General features: G+C 34.4%; 1 protein-coding gene across 1 annotated transcript in view; it reads left to right on the forward strand.

Annotated features, from left to right (window-relative positions):
• LOC150099014 (homeobox protein Hox-D4a-like) overlaps positions 1–18,458 on the forward strand; it is a 187,173-nt gene that overhangs the window by 80,507 nt on the left and 88,208 nt on the right. The window contains exon 3 of the mRNA XM_090405792.1: positions 10,829–10,918. The gene's annotated coding sequence lies outside the window, so the exon portion shown is untranslated. The remainder of the gene's footprint in view (positions 1–10,828; positions 10,919–18,458) is intronic.

Below are 18,458 nucleotides of genomic sequence, written 5' to 3' on the forward strand. Positions count from 1 at the left end.
AAATACTGATTCAACTTCTTTTGGTTTATTTTCTTTATCTGGCAAGAAAAAGCACATCGAAAAGTTTAAGGTTAAGAATACATAAAGTGTTGCCTCTAGGGAATCTTTACATAAAACACTAAATGGGTGAAAGGAGGGGTTTATCTCATAAACCTAATTTAAACATTTATTGGGGTATTTAAAACTAATCTCTCTATTTTTCTGCATTTCCTTAGCAGCTCTTGGATAACTATAATGATAATATAAAAAATAGTCTCGAGCTAAGAAGAAACGGTCCAAATAATCTTACTAGAGAAGATCATTTTCTTAATTTTTTAATTTGTATACGGCAGAAGGAGGAACTTAACAATAAATTTTAATGCAAAACAATCCAAGAGCGTGTCTTGCGCGATGCAATTAAACTTACCAGCGAAGGAAGAGTTTTTTTTTTACCCCCCCCCCCTCCTCCCCTTTTCGGAATCTAGTAATTTCATTCTCATGAATTTTCTCCCTTTTGTTATTGCGTGCCTCATAGAATGTGATGGAAATCTTAACAACCAGCCAACATGCAGCTAGAAAAGGTAAGCTAGTTCATTAATATTTCTTTCTTTCTTTCTTTTTTAACAGACTTTACGAAAAGCAAATGAATAACAACTACAGTTTGGAAAGTAAATAAATTCTGGAATGTTTTGCATCATTGACGTGAAGCTCTAGAATTGGCAATTACGTACAGACCACGGAATACGGTAAAGAGTAAAATAAAAAAAAAAAAATGTAATCTGATTAAAAACAGCAGTGACATGTAAAGGAACTTCGGTAGATGGAGCAAATAATCTATTTTAGCATATTGGCAAACAGCTTTGTCTCTAGAGCATCTTGAATAAATAAATAAAAAATAAATAAATAAAAAATGGCGGAGTGGGGGAATTTTTCAAAATTCTTCCCCACGTGATATATGTAACTTTGGAGATTTTGTACTTAAAATATAGTTCGAAGTTTGCTTGGATTATCGTGTTGGTCATCTTATGTATCTCTTTTCTTCTTTCTTTTTTTTCCTTTTTTAATACAAGTGTTCAATTTCTCAGAGAGAGACAGAAAGAAAAAAAAAAAAGCGGTCGTTGGCAAAAATCTCTCCATCTCGCGGAACTAGGGTTGTGGCTACAAACCAACCATCCCGTCCCTCCTTCTCATTAAAATTCCATTACCGGTCTTCCTGCAGGTATGACGTTTCTACGAGGCTCGCAAGACGCCCACGTTTTGCATGCATGATCAATTATCGTCGTGGGGCGACTATGGTGGAGCGTTATTTTAGAAACTGCGTCCAAGTTTTTTTTTTTTTTTTTCTTTCTCTCTTTCTTCGTGTGTCCGCTAGTACGATTGGCTTAAAAATATAAGCCCGAACTTGCAATAGAGAAGAGATACAAATCTATGGACTATGTTCGAAAGAAAAGGACGCTTACCCCCCCCCCCCCTTCTTTCCCTTATTGAAATTATCAGTTTCCCATTCATTGTTTGTTGCGGCACGTGCTAATACTTCGAAGTTTAATTTAGTGTATCAGAGAATGATACTTCAACTAATAATTATCTTAACGGTTTGCGCATCTTATCTGTTTTATGATAAACTAGAATTATCAGAGATAGCCAAGTAACAGACGATGTGTATGAAACAAGTTAATTTTATTAGACAACAATCAGTTATTTTTAGCATTCAACCAATTGATGCGATAATCCATTGTTAACATTTTATTCAGCATAAAGGTATTACAATAGGAAAGATATTTTCGGTACTATTCAGTACTTGAACTAAAAGTAATACTTATTCATACTTGGTAATTCAAATACTACTTTATGGAAACCAGCACTGGATAATAAACAAGCTTTTACTTGTTTCAAGTACTTCGGAATATTGAAATAAAAGTACTCAACGTACTTAAATATACTCAAAGTACTATTTGTACTTTGATCATTGTCTTGTTTGACTATGTTGGTATTGAATAGGATAATAATAGATGGATATTTTAAATTTAAAATCACTAATTAAACTTGAAGTACTCTTTGATACTTTTAATACTTCTGATATTTGATACGTATTTCATGTACAAATATGTTTAGCAAAGAATGGATTACAATAATTCAATAAAATTCAGTCGGTGTTTTTCCTTGAGTTATTCAAAAATTTAATACACAAAGGTTTGGATAAACCATTAGGTTAACAGAATTTCTATTTACCATGCATGGCTTCGATATCAGATCCGAAGGAATAGGTTGATTAAACATTTTTTCCCCCGTAGTTTTCTACGTGGGGTGGGGGCTGAAAAGTTTTGATAAACACCTAGAACAAACACGATATTAAAGCAACTGATATAACAAGAAAGAACATATCTTAAAACCCTTTTACCCCCATATTTCATAAAATTGTAATAATTTGTTCTTTTCTTTTAGGATATATAAGAAGACATGTCAGACAATATCAATTACTTCATGGTGATTATCACAACTTTTCAGCACACCCTCATATATCTGTATATTACGGGAGGAGAAAAAAAATCTGAATAAGACCTTATAACGCACCTTCAGATGAAAACCCTGGTAAAGGGATCTTCGCGTTCTAGACGGCATTTGAACCTAGGTCTTTCCAACCGAAGGAGATCGTCTGAATCGATTGAGCTACGGAGGCTCAGGTTAATATAAAAAAAACAAACAAAAAAAACAAACAATAAGATTCTTTCAGGAATCAAACATGAATGTTTGGCGTGTGTGTGTTGATTTTATTATAAATATGTACTTACGAAGAATCACATTTATTTCTATTTAAAAAAGTGAAAATAAAAAAAAAATCTTAACCTTAAACTTTCTCGAACTAAAAAAAAATCGGGAACATAAAAAAGGGGGGCAAAACCATCGCCTAGTGTTATTCTTCATATTAATTGTTCGCTGAACCGTATTCTTAGGTCGAATTACTCTCCTTTCTGCTTCTCATTACCACCTCATTTCCTCAAGAAATCTTATGAAAAGACAATTTATTACTTTCAAATCTACATCTAAGACAGAAAAAAAAATAACAGCGCACACTATCCTTAAATCAACCCTTTTTCAAAATTAATTACACGAGTTTTCGGAGTTTTAATCATTAAAAAACAGCACGGCATCTTTTTTTTTAAGGAGTTTTTTTTTTTTCCGGGTAGTCAAAAGTTTTCTTAGCGTCTTTTTCTAAAGACGTGTTTCTTAGCAACCCTTTTCCAGACCAAGTGATTTTTCACATTTCCGCTATTTCTTTATGTAATTACTTTAAGTTTCTCGCTGTATATTTGCATCTATTTTAATGAGATTTAAAATGTCTACACCGTAGGGTAAAAGAACGCTTTTTTTATTTTTTGTTTTTTTGTTTGGCTTTGTTCCGTGTGTTGTATGGCATCCGTTAGATTTCGTGCTTAAAAACATTCTTTATTAAATCCCATGTTTTCCTCAGCGAATATTTAAATTAGTTTGTAATAGGAGCATGCCATAATTAATATCTTGAATTACACGCTCGAGCTGCGTTGAAAGCACTTATGCGATTGACCCATCATTCCTCATACCGCCTGCGCTGGGCAAAGGATGAGAAACAGCAGGTCATCGGAGCCACAATTTTCACAGGCGTAGCGTTCTTTCTTCTCCAGACATCCCCAGACATCCAGAACAAACTGTCTGCTACTAAAACGGGGAGATGGAATTGGAATTTTCCTTTTGTTTTGCCATATTTTCCTAACTTCCAATTACCATCGGAGAGAACATGAATCAGAGAGATAGAAGGTTTAAGTTTGCGTGAACTAAATACTCGACAATCATCGCCTTTCTAGCTGCAATAGATTAAAATGGTTAAGTGATTAAGATAAATAATTTCGTTCTAATTATCTTGGACGTGAATTGCGAGAGTCAATTCTCCTGATTTCTGACCACCCTAATTATTAGTCAACCCAGAGGCGGGAAGGTACTGACTGCCATTCGTACCAAATTAAAACTAAAAGGAGGTGTTCGTCTAGATTAAATGCGCCTATTACAAAGTTTCCCCCCCCCCTCTCTCTTATTAAAACTGGTTGAATAATGTTGGTAAAGGTCAAGTTTTATATCGACGACTTCATGAGAACAGCTTTCGTCGTTATATTCATGACATTATCGACATCTTCACAAAATAATAATAAAGAAAAACGTCTTAAAATATCACTAGCAAAAGTACAGCTGCGTTGTAAATCTATTTTGATAGTTACCGATAAAAAAAAAAAAAAAAAAAAAAAAAAAAACTTGGATTATTAGAAATATTGATGATTGGAATGATTTGAAAAATCAATTACAACACCGTAGAATGACTTAACGTACATAATTTCAAGAAATGAATTAATACTCACAATGAGCTGATTAATGCACAAAAATAACGTTCCTATATGCTTTATTCTAAAAATGTATGAATCATCTCCTCAACAATAACATTTGTTTAGTTAATTAATAATCCATTAAAAATAATAACGGAAATAAAAATTATATTTATTTATTTATTAGTTGAATTTTAAACAGAATATTAACTTATTTTACAATAATAAACAATAAAACACCAATTTTGAATATTTGTTTTGTCTTATTAATAGAATTCAGTGAAAAGAAATTTCAATGTCGGTGGTTCAGTTGGGAGAGAAGGAGGACGCGCAATGCTGTAGCCAATGAAGTTTTAACTGAGGCTCGGCTGATTGCTGTTACCTTAGCCATGACCAGAGCCTTTAGCTCAATTCCATACAGATTTTCTTCAATCAGATGAAGGAATAAAGAGTCAAGAACTCGGTACATCTGCACAAAAAAAATAAAATAAAATAAAATAAAATAAATTTCAATGTCGATATACCCCGTGTGGTGGCTGGAATAAGAATAGCCCCAATGTAGTTCATGCATGTCGTACAATCAACTAAAATGGGTATCCCGGGAGGGTAACGAATGGCAATGCCGTAGCCAATGAAGTTTTAACTGAGGCTCGGCTATTGCTGTTGCCCTCCTGCTATGATCAGAGCTTATAGCACTATATTACCCTATCCATACATTTTATTTACAGATAACGGGGAACATGAAAAGTATTTTTACTTCACCCATCTAGCCAAAAAAAATAAATAAATAAATAAATGTCGAATTTAAGATAAATCGCTATTATGATATACTATAATAATGTATAGCATAAATTTATATTTATGGGTAAAAATATAAATTTTATGACACTCCTACTTATAAAAATTTTGCAAACCAGTATTAATATCAATACTGCAGGTGCTAAGGGTTTTAGATATTCTGGAACTCGGATTCTGTAAGCCTAAGAAAAGATGATCTTATGATACATTTCAATCAAAATTAGGGAAATTAAAATAGTCGAAGAAAATGCATTAATCCTGTGCAGAACAAATTAAATTAGTAAACAATTTGCACATTTTCTTAATTACTTGAGCTTCACTGCAAAATCAAAAGTTGCGGTTTATTATTACTCTTGTTGATATTAGTAAAGAGTCGAATGTATGTAGTCAGCTGTATGCGTCTCGCGAGTCTCGGCTTACAGACTTCAGTTTAAAATTTAATAGTCCATCTTTTATCAATCGTATCTTTTAGATAATTTAATACAACATCAATGCTAATATTATTATTGTGACACCTCCTGAGAGTCCAAAGACTCATCGAGGAAGAGTGCCAACAACTTCGAACGATTGAGCCCTTCCAACTACTAACCGCGCTCAAACTTGCTTAACTTTTTTTTTTTTTTTCGTGAGCCATTAGTAGCAGAGATACGAAGATACGATATACTCGATACGAAGAAAGTAATTCACAGGGATTGTCATGAACTGACTTATTGCTCAAATAGGTGCTCCATGCATATTTTTTCTTCTTTTTTGCCATATATTATTTGCAATTTAAAGCAAAAGAATACCAAAATTAAATAACAGAACTTACCAAATCAAAGCGTTACAAGTATGATGACGAAATCCATAAAACGATTACTATATGATGAGATATCTTAGTTTAAAACCTTTAAATAATCGAACGTAAGTCTTCCTGCTCAACAATGAAACCTGCCTCAATAATCAGTTCAAAATGACTATTGTTATCCCACAACAGTTAAAAGCAGGTATCATTGTTGAGCAGGAAGACTTACATTAGTTTATTTACAGATTTTGAACTAAGATACCTCATCGTAATTGTTTTATGGATTTCGTCATCATACTTTGGTAACGCTATTGGGTTGTAAGTTCTATTATTTAATTTTGGTATTCTCGTGTTTTGAATTATGTGATATCAGCAGATTGTGGTCCCATAACTTTGACATTTAGAAAAAAAAAAAAAGTTTTTTTTTTTTATTTCCAGAAAGAAAAAAAAAAGTTTTTTTTTCCATATCTAAATATCAATACAGCTCAATTTATATAATTAATTAATATCATAGAAGAAACTATCTAGAGAGTTTCGTTGTATGGATAGTTGTGTATCGCTATTTGAGTACGGTCTAATTCTGCTCGAGAACAACCTGTGATTAATTAAGAACTGACACTTATTTCATAGGAACGTGCTTGCACTTAAGATACCAACCAGATGGTGAAGAATTCCTCACTCTCTCGAATATATGCAATGTGTATGTGTCTATGTGTTGCAAATCCCTTATCTTTTTCTCTGTCTCACTCACTCTCTCTCTCGCGCGCAGATATGATGTCTTCGTTGTGTGGCCCTTGAAAAGTTCCATGGCAAAAATAAAAGGCCCACCAACCACATTCCAGACATTTTGGGACGGAAGAATGTATAGAGTCTGTGAAAGAGACAGCGTGTCTGAAGGAACTTTACAAAATAATTTAATCCCCATTAACGTGCTACGTGCCTTATTCTATCATTAGAGATGTTATTTGGACAACGCCACCGCATTCCTTCTTATTCTTTGAGCGAACAAACACTTAGAATACATTGCCTTGTTTCCCTACTTTGTTCGGCTGAAACTGTTGGGTTTCTTTGTTGTTTGTTCAGAATATTAAATAGACAACAAGTGATGTCTGCGTAGCTTGTTTAATTGAAATTTTACATCTTTGCACTTATAGCTCATTCGTAGATACTTTAACATCTTCAAAGGAGATGAGGTTGGCAATAATCGACCTTAAAGAATTACATTCTACAAATTGTACTTATAATTAGCCGACTGGAGTCTCTAAACATCCGGCTTTTGGTTGGAACACGGCTCAGCTACCAGTATTATAAGAATACCGCACTTATAAGAATGTATTTCAAAAATGATAAGTAAAAGTAAATCTATGCAAACTAATAAATCATTTGATCAGGCAAAAACCAGACATTTAATTAAACAAGTTAAAATATATGTAATGCTTCTTTTTATTACCTGCTACGTTTTGCTTACAATAATAATCGCGATTTGCTCCTTCAACAAAATATTTATTTTTAGGAGGGGAAAAAGTTAAATTTCAGTTCTCTGTTGTCTTTCGAAGCAGACGAAATCAGCTAAAATTTGAACTACATTGTTTACGATTAAAAACATAAGCAAACAATGTTATGCGTAGCAGTAGAAGATAGTTTGGTTCTATTCCTGCTTCAACAATTAACTGTATTCCTTATTACGTGCCTTTCACATCAGCGCGCCAGCTAAAATTTCATTCACACTCCAGCGAGTTAGGAAATGTCATTATAACTATGATTTTCATTGGAGGTATGATTAAACTTTGTTGGCATTCACTATGACACAATTAACTCTGTCTGCAAAGCTAGCTTAAACTCTAATTGAATTTCTGTAGTAATTAGCATCAGTTAAATTGAGCTAATAATTCACTTGCCAAATGTATTTAAACTATTCCACGTAGTTTTCCTACACTTGGCAGGGAATTTACTAAATCTATAGCATTTATAGATCTTCATATTAATTATTACTAGAGAATATTCATAAGATTTTATTTCTTCGGAATGTTTGTGCGATATTATTCAAAGATATTTATACTTAAATGATTCTTTAAAGACTTCTTATTAAACCCCTATGCTTTAAATGAAGGGAGACAGGTCCAAACAATTTTATATTAAATACTTATTAGATATCTCTTTGATAGGAATATTAGAAGAATATTAGTTTATTAATAGGAATTGAGTCTCGTGATAGGAACAATAGTCCAGTAATAGGAATATAAGAGAAATAAGAGTCCTTCAGGATAGGAATGGTAGCATATTAATCCGATATGTGTTTCTTGATAGGAATGCTGCTAACCTATTATTCGGAATATGAGCCTCTTAATAGGAAAATTAAAGAAATTAGCCTATTAATAGGAATATGAGTCTCTTAATAGGAATGTTAGCTTATTAATAAAAATATCTCTGTTGATAGGAATATTAGAGAAATATCGGCTTCTTGTGATAGGAATATTAGTCTATTAATTGGAATATAGCTGGCTAATAGAAGAGATATTTCTAAGTAAAAAAAAAATAATTTAATCTGTTCACTGTGGAAGGACTTAATGGTGTATTAAAATCTCCCTCTCTCTCTCTCTTTCCTAGGCTATTTTCAACTAAAGATAAATCGATCTTATACGAAGTAGCACATTTTTTATCCCACGTGACAGGGAAATCAACTGTAGAACACAACCACGCACACACACACAAAACCCTTATCTCATAGGTTTACTTTTAGCATAATTCAAACAATCAACCGCACTTCTTTTTAATCGCAAGTTCGTTATAGGAATGGCATGAAATCAAAAGGCGAATATGGCAAATTAAAATTATGAATTGGCACCTGAAAATTCAACTTCAAATTACCAAATACTCGAATAGTCTCAGAACTTAAAAAAAAAAATCTCCTTAAATTAAGCAGTGGTACGGACTTAAGAAACATTAAATTAGAGTGAGCGAGTATTTTAAAGCATCGACCAAGTATTTGTAACTGAGCAGCTTCATTAAAAGGTGGAATATCGATTTGTTATGGTAGAAAGACTTCTAACTCGGAACTAGATTCCGTTTGCTGTACACTTCCTAATCAAATACTGGAACTTCACCATTGCTTACTTTTCCAGCGAACCCCTTCCTTAATAATGTTTAATCTTCGCTCCTAAACAATTCGTTGATCTCTGAACCGTACTTTGTCTTAGGCTCCAACTGCGGGAAGAATTAATTCATGGTAGACTATAGTTAACTTTCTGTGAGGGAGGACCATGATTAACCTCCGCCGAAGTTCGATGGCAAGCAGCGATTACGGTTACGGCGTGGAGTTCATTACTTATTCTTCACTTTTCTTAATGTCTGACAGGGTTGCATAAATCTAAGTCTTCAACGATACCTCCTTTTAAGACTTTATTTACTTTCAGGAGTCTATGTTACCTTAAGAGTGGACTTCTTTTTTTTTTTATTCTTTGGCTTATCTCTCCTTCACGATTAACCACGTCTCCATAAATTTGCGACTATAATTATGTGGCACAAAATCATTATGTGCAACTACCCCCAGTCTACTTTATAGCGTAGCACTACGGTCTCTCTCTCTCTCTCTCTCTCTCTCCTTGTGTGTGTGTGTGTATACCGACCAACTTTATAATGGCTTCTAGATGGGGTTCGAAAATATACATATTAGCCCTAAGTGATTCTAAATCAACGAACTTCATCCCCCCGCCATATTTTATTCAACTCCCCCCTCTTTCTTGTCGACATCGTAATTCGCTTAAGAGGCCACATATCTCGACGTGTTTCTTCTTTGAGCTGATGGGTTAAAATGATTAATCAGCTTCTAATTTCGTTGAGAATGTTGCTTTCACTTCTCCGATAAGTTTGTTGTGAGTACAGCTGAGTTACTTAACAGTGTTAGTTGGGTGATATCACACCTACGATAAACAGCAGCTGGCCAATCTAATTATACACTACTTGACCAAAATTTTACGTGCATACCAAACCATCACGGAAAAGAAAGAAAGAAAAATACTAGTGTTTTTGGCAGTCCAAGGATAACGTCCGTAAGTTTTGGCACTATAGATCAACTGACTCGCATTTTGTTAATTTTTTTTTTTCTTGCGAACGAATATCATGCATATTTTTAAAAGGCGTCGATTTTTTTTCCAGTGACATTGCCATTTCTTTTAAAAGCAGGTTTCTTTTATAAGATACTTCCGAAAAGGCATTTAAAAGATGAGCTGCATCTGTGTTATTCACAGAGCAAAATAAAGGGTGATTGTGAATATAAAGTTGGCACTTGAAACTACGTTTTGGAAGGTATATTGGCCGAAATGTACATTGGAATTCATGAAGTGCGCTTGAGTATGATACGTGAGAATTCTTTAAGGAATATTCTTGGTTTGCTCTGCAGGCAGAGGTTTAACTTTCACGGTATAGTGTACATCACTTTAGGGTAAACTTAATCTCGCTGTTCAGACAATCAAATGCAAACTGTTTATTTTTTATTTCACGTGAAAGTTATCAGTGTAATCAGCGCAATGTATACGCAGTTACTGCTTTAATATTTTCATTTTTTTCTGAAATTGTCAAAAAAAAAAATTTGTTGGAAAAATGAAATGCAGCCATTATATGAATTGAATGCAAATTATTTTTACTACTTTAAGTACTCCTTATCAAGTACTGTTTTCAATTGCTTCAGTTTGTCATGAATGAGAATGCATTTTATTCCTGATATCCTGAATTGATGTAAAAAAAATTAGATGGTGAAAACTCTAGATTCGAGCCCTGAATAATTGTTCGTGGGACGGCTTAAAACTGTTTCCATTTTGACGCTTAACCGAAACAGTAATGTATTTTTGCCGAATAAAATATATGCGCGTAATAAATACCATTTCTCCGTCCTGTAACATTTTCTTCCATTTTTGTGCAGGTTGGCGAATGATGCATTTTGATGGTCAGCGACCCAGAGACTGTGATGCCATCATTTCACTTTTGTGGTGACCTGCATTCTCTTACATCGGTAAGTTCAAATCGACATTTTAACGAACAAATTATTTTAATATTCGTTTTCTTAAATTCTGGGTTTCTTTCTTCCTCAATCATTCATTGTCTTATCTGTAAAACTGCCTTTTTCTTTCATTCTTATTTGTTACTCTCTTTATTCGTCTCTCTCTCTTTCCTCATCTGTTTGCCTATCGTTCTCTCTTTATCTTTCTATTTGCCTATTCTCTCACTCACACCTGATTCTCTCTCTATCCTATCTTTCTCTCTCTCTCTCTCTATCGATTTATCTTTCTTTTTGTTTCTTCTCTCTCTGTGTGTCTATTTATTTTTCTATTCATCTATCCTTCTCTCTCTTTATTTATCTTTCTATTCTTCATGTAGCCATATTTGTTGCAGTGTGGCTCTTTCTTTTCTCTTTTGCAACTATTAATTTATCTTTCCACCTATCTTTCGTTCTCTCTCTTTCCCCTCTATTTATCATTCTCTCTCTCGCTTTGTCTATTTATTTATATCCTTATCTCTCTTTGTCTTTCTATTTATTTATTCTTTTCTCTTTCTCTCTCTCTCTCGTTGTGTCTATTTATCTTTCTATCCGTGCGTGTCATTTTCTCTCTCTCTTTCTATTTATTTTCCTATTCTTCATCTAGTTTTACATTTGCTTGCAGCTTGGCTCTTTCTCTTCTCTTTCGTCCCTATTAATCTGTCTTTCCACCTCTCTCTCTCTGTCCTTTTTTTTTTTTAAGTGTTCGACACATTCTCCGTTTAGTTGCAATTTAAATGAACCCAGCGAACAACAGCGTCTGCATTAATATAATATAAAAATTCCCTTTGCCTTATCAGTTCCCAAGCAACAAAGAGATGTGCAAAAACCTTCAGTGGCTGTGCTAGGCTAGCTTTAATGTCCTTTGGTTGGCAGAATGACATCAATCATTGTGTAATACTCAGCCTCACTGTAGCAGACATGTCAATACTCCCTGTCATACTCTAACACTGGACTCGGATACAACAAATAGGATTCGGTTCAAATAAATCACTTTCTTCCTGTCCAGAAAGTAGACGATAGGCAAACTTCAGAAAAGTTTCGGTCTAACCAAGGTTCATTGACTAACGTTTGCTATTACGATTCTATTTATGTTGGAAACCGAAAAGGGGGTCGCGAAGTGTGGGCAAAGCTAGACCAAGTTAACCTTATTGATTTTATGCTCTTCCGTTCCACCAGGTTTTACTTAAGCTTTTCCTAAAGTATTCGTGGAAGGTATATTAAATGTTCTTAGGACCTTCAAATGCTTCAGCTGATGATCACTAAACTTGGGTACTTTACGTACAGAAAGGAGACTAGACGATCGCTGATGATAGTACGACCACGGTTTGTTACACCTACCACGTGATCAGTGGTGTGAGAAGCCTATTATTTTGGTAAGAACTCGTATTTCTTCTGTTCCTTACAAATCAACAGCCAGGTTCGTTTTACTGATGGCAGAGCTGTCTACTTTCATAATATATGGAGGTATCGATCGATATGTTTTCAAGAATACAGCTGTGGTTGCTACTTTCATCATCGTGACTGTTTCGCGATGGTGTGGGCTCATCAGTAAACTAGCAGTCTTTTCCCACATCTAATTTAGTTATTTTATTAAGCGCCGAATATCAAGAAATTGTTAAACATCTCTAACCAACGTTATTTCTGTACAGAAAGATTCCTTAAGTCTAAAAAAAAATCGACTTTATTCGGAATATATGAAGCATTCTCAGATGTCTTTCCCATCAATCACCTTTTCTCAATTTCTACGTTACCGTACACCGAGTTATCCCCATTCGTACAGCTGATATGGCTACCCTGACACACACACAGGAAGGGTATCAGGCTTCCCCACGCACGGCTAGCCACCACCAACGACCAGGAGATGTATTCGCTGCAAAGTTGCACTATAAATCACCGCTAACCAAGCGATGATCTACCACAAAGCCATGCCAGCTTTCCGTGTTATGCTGACCACCCACTGTTTTAGAATTTATTCAGTATTTCTTTGGGCAACATCGGAGGTTAATCTTTAAAAAAAAAAAAAAGAACATCGATAAAGCAAATAAAGTAACGTAGCTTATAGCAAAATTCTAGTAGTTGAAATAGTCTTTTATAACAGATAGGTTTAAAGTGATACATTTCGATGACTGTTGTTTTCATTCTATCATTTTTTTTCGATCTTTTTTATTTAATCGTTGACATTCTGTAAATGGTGCGAATATATCAGCGGGTGTTTCCTATTTTATGTTGATTTGCAATGAAAGGTTTTTAGAAAAATTGGTCTTATGGGATTTTCCGATGTCAAAGCATTCTGTTTATTAAAGAGATTGTCCTCAAGTCATTTCTAATTCCGAGGTCACCCCACAATGCGTTTCCATCTGATGGGATGGTTAATGCTATATGATGAGGACCATAAATTAGGTTGCCGGACATGCCTCAGGGAATAATCATCTTCCACCAGGAATTCTCTTTTCAAAGAAGCGTAGTGTAAAAAAAAAAAAGAAACAGGTCAAAAATGGCGTGCGCGCGCGTACACACCTCTCTATTAGGTAAACAAGCAGGAGAGTTCATCTCCATGGATTCCTCCCTCCTAGCAACTTCGGCTGTTAGATGAGCATGCGTACGAGATGGTTTCGTATTGTTCTAGGTGTTCTTACATCATATATTTCTGTCTTAGTACAAAACTATGTCTTCCCTTACATTTTTGTCTCGGGTAAGCAGTCATCTGTGTTTTTGTTTAGCGTGACTTGAAGTTTGGGCGATGGCGAATGTATAACCGGCAATAATTTGGTTGATTCCTTTAACTCCTATGGTAAAGGCATTAATGGCCTTCACTGCAACTCAAGAAACCACCCAGTGACACCCTTCAAGAAAACCCAACCCAACCGACCTAACCATTGCAATAGACCTAACAATACAAAACCAGCTGCTTTTGTAGGAACCTCAATTACTGATACAGAAAGAAAGCAGGTGGATTACATCCCCCCGTTCTTTTTTTTAATGATTTACTTTGTAGTTCTTTTCTCTATTGTCTGAAATCCAGTGTTGCCCTTAGTGACATGGAAAATTACATGCTCCGAGTTGTGGTTTCTTCCCCTCAACACAAACAGATATTGTAACGTGGAGTTTGGGACTTATTTCTTTCTTTATTAGAGATAAAAAGCTTTAGAAGAAAACAAGTATAGTATTTCAGACCTAACATTTATGTTGTATTAATGAAAATATGCACCAAGTTATTTTTTTAAGATATGACTACAATATAAAGCCGACAGTAGTATCAGCTGGAGAACAAAGTAACATTTTATATTACATTTTAAAATACAAATATGGATTTGTTATATGCGTTAAATTATGTTGTATATGGATAAGTTATTATCACAGAATCGAATATATATTAGCAAAACTCGTTGTCAATTTTAAGTCCTTATTCCGTGATTTTATGTTTAGTAGATCTTAGCTAATTATTATTTAATGCTGGACTTAAATTTATTCAGCACGAAGTATCTTGGTCTAATTTCCTAATGTGAATCCAAGCTGTTCAGAAAAACTTATCTACATTAAGTATTGGAATAATCAATGCAGTTATTTAGGACAAATCAGTGGATTGCTGAAATGAGATCAAAATATACCCCGAACACTATTGCATTGAATTGCTCTAGAAAAACAAAATAAAATGAGAAAGATGCAATAAATATTTAAACGTAGCGTTAGTTTGCTACGTCGAAATGTGTTAGAATTTATTTATCAGATTGTAACAATTTAAAATTAGCAAGCGACACTTGGTCATATTTCGCATTGTTGAGCTAGTCATTTAACAATTAGAAAAGCGACATTGTTCACTGATTCAAAACACTGTTTGCACACAGTTCGCTTTATAAAGCTGCTAAAGTTGTCGTTCATTTGTGTTTCTGAAATCCAGAAAGAAAATAAACACTGGGACAAATAAACTTACCTTTCGCTACTCGAACTCTTTGGTGTAGAAACTTTCGTGGATAACGGATAAGAACGCGGGAGAGAGAGCATGTCTGCACCTCTGTGTGAAAGATGACCTCTTAATTAAAGATGCGTGGACGCCTAACCTTCCTGCGGTTGAGGCTGCACCGAATCTATATAAGGAACCCACAGGATGAATGAATGATTGTATACACCGGGGGGGGCCCCTACTGGATAAGAGGGAGGAAAACTGCTCCCTTAAGAGCCATAAAGATCGCAGCTCTTGACCCGAGTGTCGTCGTCGTCTTCCGGTGACCTCTGTAGCAGATGGGAGGGATTGGGGGGGGGGGAGTTATTCGAACGAGCTGTAAAAGTTTATTGCAAGCACGGTCATGGGCATTAAAGGACCATTTACAATAGTGCAGCCTGCAGCTCCCTTATACCACCCGGTGATCGTAACGGGACGTATTCGGGAGTGCTAATAGAGTGCACGAGGAATTCATTGGTTGGTCACTTGTGACTTTTTGCAGCTTCATAGAATTGTAAGTAACCTTTGTTTTCTAATATAAAGCGTGTGTGTCTGTGAGTTTGAGGTTACTTACGATGGCAAAATTTAAGGGACTGGCTTCATCTGTTTCACAGCTTTTGTGGGGAAATAGGGTCCCTTTATCATTGCAGCCAACTATTAACGCATCTGTTTATTTATTTATATCGATTCTATTCTCAATGAGCTGTGAACCTATCGTAACATTAGTTCTCTGTATAAAACCCTGTTCTAGAGACCAAACATGGCAAAAGGTAGTGGTTTCACACCAAGTGATAAAAATCATCTATCATATGATAACATTATATGCCGCTGTTAACCTGATTTCGAAATCACAACGCACATGCCACAGAAATTCATCACAACAAGAATGTTCCTAATGGTTTGGAATGCTGGTTACAGATAATTTTCCATTTGTTGACAGTAAGAGAATGGAAAATTGATTTGTTGTATAGAATTACTGTTGATTGTGCTATTCTATGATTAAATGTAAAAAGTAAAACTTAAAAGTTCAATATAAACTGTTTATTGAATATGAATAAGATTTTTAATTGGATTTTCAAATCCAAGCTGAATAGTCAAACGGTTAATAAACTATTGCTACTCACTATAGAAATGTGTAAAAATTTGGGTTCACATATTTTTTAAAGTTTTGTATAATATTAATCTAGTATTCCAGTGCACATATAATTAAATATTGAATTTATTTATTTATTTATTATTTATTATAATATAATATTTACTTTTTTTGTGAAATAAATGCACTACACCAATTATTTTTAAACATTTTATTAGTATATAAGCATCCGACAAAAATTTTATTTTATTATTTTTTTGGCTGGATGGGTGAAGCAAATATGAAAAGCATTTTTGCTTCACCCACCTAGTCAAAAAAAAAAAAAAATTTATATATGTATATTTCAATTTCTTGAAATTTATTTGCTCTAAGTGGTATTACCATTAAGATAAATCAAAGCCAAAAAATACATCCATCTTCCCCTCGAAGACTAAGTTAACCGTCGTTATTGTACATTTTTGATCTGTCGGAATTCATCTAAAGTAATTTTAGTATCTTTGTGAAGAAATCAGGAATCCCCGGGGTAAATCTTACCCTGACCGAGAAGGTTAGCGAGATATAGATCTGGAATACTTCACGCAGTGAGTGATGGATGCTAGTAAAGGACCGATCATTGTTAACCTTTATGGGATAAACTGATGTCAACTGTGTGATCCTCTTGCACGAGCGATCAGCATGAAGTAACAAGTGAACAAATGCGAAATGATTGTCATCACCCAAAAGAGTCGGTGGGTCACTGACTTACACTAAAGAGTCAGTTTTTTTTTTTTTCCTTCTTCGTCTGTATCAAAGGCTCCGTTGATTATCATAGACTTGTTCAAGCACACAATAACCACCTTCAGTTCATCTTTTGTTAACTTTCAATCTGTCTGAGAACACAAACGTATGATAAATGAGGTAAATAACTGCCTTAAGTGAGTTTTAAGAGTCACGTGAACACACACTATGCAAATGCTGCCCTCTATCTCCAAGCGAACAAAGCTTACAGGTTAACATTGCCGAGAATGTTAAAAAAAAATAAATAAAAAATAATTTTTGAACCAGAGGGCCATCAGAGGGGTCGTAACGTACAGGTTTTTGAAAGATGTCTGGACGTTATTTCATTCTCCCCCCCAACTTATATACCCCCCCCCCTCCTTCCTTATCCTAAAAGAGGCAAACCTGTTTAGATCCGAGGTCTGAGAGCAGCACTTTCTCTTGTGCATGAACAGCCTATCAAAAAGACGTATCGCATTATATTTATTTCGCAGTAGCCGTGTGTGTGTGTACAAAGAAGAAAAAAAAAAAAACGAAAAAGCACGCTTAGAATAATATTTCTCTACGCGTATCTGTTAATGAATTAAATAGTCCATTGCTCTAACGATCTTTCATGAATTAAGTAATTACGAATAAGTTCACTGAAACAGTCTCTGAGCTTCTATTCTTTGCGTTGTTGGTGACCTAATTGTCCGATAAAAGAACTTCATGCTGTTGCATGGCGAACAACGATAAAGAAAAATTTCCCAAGACTGAACTTGTTAATTATACGGAGTATTGAGATGTCTAATCAGGGGGGGTAATTACTTATGAACAAACTTACAGAAGCTGTTGAAAGGTTTGTCGGAGAAAGTGGATGTTTTATTCTTTTGAATACTTTTCAACTCTCAAGGGAATATTACAATAAAAGACTCTGGCAAGTTAGCAAATTAACTTCGAATACAAATAAAGAAGCACAATTCCTTTGGAAATAATTTTCATTTATATACTTGAAAAAAATTAAAGGTGTATTTAAATAAATCAAAAATTAATCTTAAATCTAAATGATTTAAATAAATAAACAAATAAGAACAGCAATTATTTTTATTTACAAAATATAAATTTTAAATATATTAAGAGATAAATAGATAAAAAGGCCGAACTTTAGTGTGATAACAAACCTAAATTACATCAACAGAGATTGGTTTGCGAACCAAAAATAGATCTAACAGTTATGCAGTTAACACCACCAGGTGTTGTTCTAATATATGTGTTTAGCAGTATCATATATGAAAATTTTGAAGTGTACATCGTAGTACTGAGCAATTCTATAGCATATAATGAAGTGAGATTTAGATCAGGAAATTACGACTTGGTTAATGTATGTCCCGTTTTTCTCATTGGCACATTGCTATTCTTTGCTTTCTCCTCCCAAGGGGTGGGGACATGTCCAGTGGTTGGGGCTAGAGCAAGCAACTGTGGCCTTAGTGATCTGTGGGTTGTGCTTCTGATAGGTATACTGCCTGCCTCCTGTTTGCAAATTATTTTATTCTATTTCTTTTGTCATCTACAAGTAAGATATTTGGCCATATTTATCCGATATAAAGATGTATTGTGTTAAAACAAAAGGAAATATACGCAGTCTGGGATTTATATCAGGTCTTTATGTTAAAGATAGAGTTAAACAGTGGGTGTGGTTAAGCTTAAGGTTTTTTCATTGTATAATTTATAATCTGACCGTGTTG

Source organism: Typopeltis vanoorti, chromosome 15, assembly GCF_054136105.1.
Source record: "Typopeltis vanoorti isolate ZY-2024b chromosome 15, IOZ_Tvanoo_1.0, whole genome shotgun sequence".
Lineage (NCBI taxonomy): Eukaryota > Metazoa > Arthropoda > Arachnida > Uropygi > Thelyphonidae > Typopeltis > Typopeltis vanoorti.